Genomic DNA, 5,566 nt, shown 5'->3' with positions numbered 1-5,566 from the left:
AAAAATAGTATTAATAAAATAAAATAATTTAATGAATAAATACGTTAAAACACACAAATAGAGAGGTCAACATATTAAAATGAATAAATAAAACAAAGAATAATATCCGATAAAAAATCAATATTTCATTATGAAGTTTTCCTTATTTAAATATCGATTTTTTCATTAAATCATATCGGAATATCGTTCCTTAATCGTTCAATAATCTTTGATATTGATGTTACAAGCAATGTTAAATATTGATATGAATATGAAAATTAAAAAAAAAAAAAAAAAAATGATCGAAATATCATTATTGTGCTTTTTAAAAATTGTCTTAGTCTTTTAAACCAAATATCGATGAAATGAATATGTAATTATCAATATAAAATATCGATATACTATTATTAAGCTTTTATCAAACTTCTCTAGTCTTTTTAAACAAAATATCCATATTTCAATAAAATAATATCGGAATATTGTTGCTAATATTTGATATCGATGTTACTAACAATGCAAAATATTGATATGAATATAAGATTATCAAAACAAAATATCGATATTTCATTTCGAAGCTCTCCATAAAATTGTCTTCCCTTTTTATCGAAACATGTATGCAATTATGAAAACAGAATATAGAAATTTCATTTTTATGCTTTCTATAAAATTTTCTTGTCTTTTTAATCAAAATATTTACATCTCAGTAAAGTAATATCGGAATATTATTGCTAAACTTTGATACCGATATAAATAAGAATGTCTATTTTGTTAGATTATCACTACCAGAATTTATTATTTATAAGAAACAAAATTATTGGAATGTTTTTATGTTAAAGATGTCGATATTTGAATTGTATATTATCTGATAATATTCATTATTTAAATTGGTGAATATTAGAATATAGATTTTTTTTCTGAAAAAAATTTGAACGATTATATTTTAGTTTATATTTGTTTGTTTATGATATGGCTGTCGTGGTATTGCTTTGCTTCACCGTTATTAAGAATTTCTTATATGTTTTTATTAGGTATGACTTAAAAGAAGTCTTCCTATGTCATGCTATATTATCATTTTATAATTAATATTATTTTACCTCGTTAAATTTTCGATATTTTATTTACGATATAATGTCGATATTTTGCTTTCGAAATGCCATCCCAAGTCTGCAGCTAAAATGAATGTTGTGCGGTCCGCTCATCACACAACTTTCACTTACCACCCTACTTGAGTCGAAATTAAACCTGGTACGTTCGAGAGTAGATAAATAGTTTACATCATTCCTCTCTCAGCTACCGGCGGTTAAAGGAGCAGTTACTTACAACTTGTGCAATCCAACCTCATCTCTAAGACTGTCTAAGAAGCCCAGGGTGATGCAATATATCCTTCTACCAGCTCCATGTTAATTTATTTCTATTTTTATTGTTACTATTATTTTTTTCTATTTTCTTTTCTCAAACAATGTTTTCAGTATTTGTCTGTTTATTTCATTTATTCAATATAAATCATTAATTTTATTTACTATTTTCTATTTCAATCTTTAGTCACATAATTATTATTATTTATTTTTATAAATGATGTTTATTATTTATAATTTTGAAACTATACATTTTTTTTTTCAAAGCTCCTATTTGAAATTAGGTTTTGTGTTTAACAGTCAGTGTAGTGGGTTTTTTTTTGTTGTTGTTACATTTTAAAACATGAATGTAGTGAATGTGTATTGACTTTATTTGACAGTTTTGAGTTAATCTATGTATCTCAACCGGAGGAAGGAGTTGTAGAGGTTTGTCAGGTGAGATATCCCTCTCCTGGATACTGTTTTAGGAATATTGTTTGTATCCCGTCATAGCCAGGAGCCTTATTCCCTGAAAGGCTGTTTAATCTATCGCTTTGGACAGCCCTGATGAAGCCTTGCAAAGTGGGGCGAAACGTCGGACATATATATAGTTATAAACTATTTGTTTCTTTTGACCCCAACCCTGATAATCTTATATATAAAAATATTTTTACATAGTTGGATAATAAAATAGAAAAATGGAAATTAAGGTTGGGTTCAAATTATGTAAATATAAGTGAATTTTTTATATTTTGATGGCATTGAAATTTTCTATACAGCCAAATTTAAATTTATTTGTATTCCTATTATTTTTACCATGGTTGGGGGTCGAAGTATATCATTGTGTGGGACAGCCACTCAATGAAAAAAGACAACGCCCCAGGCCTTTTTTTATTTTAATTTTAGTATTTTGTATTTAGTTGTATTTTCTTAATTTAATTATTAGTTGAATCACTAGAAACTAATTCATATTGTATTTTTCTAGCTTATGAAGCGTAGCAGCCTCCAGAGAGTCTTTGATTATCAAAAGAGTAACTAAATTATATTTCGTTTGTTGGAGGTAGATAGTAATTGTAAATAAAGGTATCAAAGAAGTAGAAGAATTAATTCATTGTTAAACAACGTTTCGCCCCACTTTGCATGGATTTAAACAAAGATGACAACTCATTTTCGACAATTGTCATCTTTGTTTCAATCTGACGCCCCGGACAAAGTACTCATATCACTTTAAAGTATAGCTGAAATCTGAAATAAGAAATTTCTCTAAAAGTCTGATGTAATAATGAAAGATTGAGGAAGGAGAAGAAATGTACTTTTTCTTGTAACAAAAAATTTTGGATACTGATGGATACTATTCCAAAAATATTTATTTATGTTATCTTTCACTAACTAATCGGTTATAGGAAATGAAACCCGCCAAAAAAATTACGAGTAACCTCTCAATATGCCAAGTCATCTGTGAATCATTTGTTGGAAATTGCTGAATCAGTACGCGAAAAAAAAAAATTGGAAATGAAACTGCTGCAAGAGCAACACTGTAAAAATCGTTTGAGAGTGGAAAAATTAATCGAGACAATTTTTTCACCCTCAAACAATTTTCATTGTTACAAAGGTGCGGCATATTTCCGTTGAATTGAATATTCTAAAGGGACTATTGAAAGTAGGTGTTTTTAAAAATTTCTTTCTCGGAATATTAATTTTAATAATGATTTTGTTCACATTTGATTAAATATATGCCATTGAATTTGAATATTACATAATTGACAATGCTATTAATTATTAATATATGAATTTATCACTATAAAACACTTATCACCATATAAACAAAAACTATTTAGTTGTATCAACGTTTCAACCTTGATTTCAGGTCTTAATCAGGGCTAAAAACAAAATAGAGGTAACAACCATCGATCAGAGAAACTAAAAATTAAAAAAAATAATAAATAAACAAATTTGGAAATATACATAACAATGAATTAAATATAAAACAGTTGATTAATAACAATAGAAGTATAAAGTAGTATATTGATAATAGTAGAAGTAGACAGTAGTAAATTGATAACAATAGGTGTAGACAGTAGTAAATTGATAATAGTAAGTGTAGACAGTAGTATATTGATAACAGTAGGTGTAGACAGTAGTAGATTGATAACAGTAGAAGATGAAATATAATATAGAAGTAAGAGTATATATATAATATAGTACAATAGCAGGGAAAAAAAAGGCAGTTATCTCACCCCAATTAGTGATTACTTTAATGAAAACTATGTATAATTACTAGTCAAAACTGATGAGTCTGCCAAGTATAGGTAGGGGGAATAAAAAATGGCGGCTGTTTTAAAACCTTAAAAAACATTAATTTTTCATTCGGAGCTCTATATCTTAAAAACTACCAACAACACTAGAAAATCTAAAAGTACTTTATTTAAAGAAGAGTAAATTTGCCGAAATATTAGTACTAATAAAGCTATTTACATCAAATAGTTCTCGAGATATAGCCTTTTAAAAAGCAACATTCCATAAAAATGTTGTACACAGCTTAGTGAATTTATTTTTTAAAATATATATCTCAAAAAACCGTTTGACGTACACATGTCTATTAGTTCTCAAATTATAACAAATTTTCATATGTCAAATTTATCTGTATATGCAAATATCACAAAAACTACTACCTCTACGAAGATATGTATCATAAACTACTTTATAGTAAGTTAAATTTCCTTTATTTTGACTGTTAGCAGACATATGTGTGACTTATGGGTCTAGATATATTTTTTGAAATATCAAACAGTTTATGACCTTTACCTTCGTAGGAATAGTAGTTTTCATGATATTAGCTAAAATAAATTGTTTTATAGTTGTTCGGACAATAATTTTGATTTATGAAAAACTATTTCAGAAACCAATGTTAATTTCTCGTTGTTCTTAAAAAATCTTTGATTTTTGAGAAAATATATCTCTAGACCTATAAGACTCACAAATGTCTGCAAACACTCAAAACTAAAGGAAATTTAACTTACGATAATCAGATCAATTTGGACATAAGGAATTGAGCTCTGGGGCTACACCAAACCATCAAATTCTTCCCGCATCCAATCTTTACAATCCAAAATCCTACTTAAAATCCTTGATGCTCTTTATTACGTTACAAATAAACTTATTCACAAAGACCTTAATATCCCATTCGTTGCAGATTTGGCCCAAAACAGATATGCGTCTTTTCATTCCTTACATCCTCTCTTCAACTCCATAACCATCCTAACCCATTAATTCTTAATATTTCATCCTCAACGATCCCAGATAATCCTCCAAGGCGTTTGAAAAGACGATGGCCATGGGACCTTCTAACTTAAATTAATGTTGGAAGTACCACAAATGGGTGGTTCCTTACCAAGATTTTCAAGTGTATATGAAACATACAACGTATTTACTTATTGTATAATTCTGTACAGTTGTAAATTACATTAAATAAAAAATAATTGATTTTGTTTTAGTTAATTGAACCTTAGAACTAAATTAGAAAATACAAGCATGCTGACTATAACTTCAGCTATCTCTTTCCTGAGCTTTAGTAGCGTATCTATGCCAGAATGTCTTGAAGACATCGTCTCTGATATTCATTCAGCTATAAAGTAGTTTATGACACTTATCTTCGTAGGGGAAGTAGTTTTTATGATATTTGAGTATGAATATAAAGTTGGCAAATGAAAATTCGTCTGAACAACAATAAATCAATTTATTTTAGCAAATATCATGAAAACTACTACTCCTACGAAGATAAACGTCATAATCTACTTTATAGCTCATTAAACTAGCTTTAATTTGAGTGCTAATAGACATCTGTACATTAAATGGTTTTTGAGATACAGATTTCTCAAAATAAATTAATTAACTACTGATATTTCAGTACTTATGTACTGATAGATCAGTATTTTATGAAATGTTTCTATTAGGGCTTACATTTCATCAAATTTACCCTACTTTACTTACATCATTATGTTCTCTAAGATTTTGTATTGGTGTTGGTAGTTGTAAATATATAGAACTCCGAATAAAAAATTAATTATTTTTAACGTTTTGTAACAGCCATCATTTTTTATTCCCCCTACATATACTTGGCAGACTCATCAATTTTGCCTATTAATTATACCTAGTTTTCAATTAATTAATCAAAAATTGGGATGAAATAACTGCCTTTTTTCTCCTCTTGGGCTCTTGTACTTAATATAAGACATGTAAGTAGTGTCTAATAT

The sequence above is a fragment of the Halyomorpha halys genome, unplaced genomic scaffold (assembly GCF_000696795.3).
Source record: "Halyomorpha halys isolate HHAL.00 unplaced genomic scaffold, Hhal_1.1 Scaffold1942.1, whole genome shotgun sequence".
In the NCBI taxonomy this organism is placed as follows: domain Eukaryota; kingdom Metazoa; phylum Arthropoda; class Insecta; order Hemiptera; family Pentatomidae; genus Halyomorpha; species Halyomorpha halys.
The sequence above is the reverse complement of the archived record's forward strand: the minus strand, read 5'-3'. Positions refer to the sequence as shown.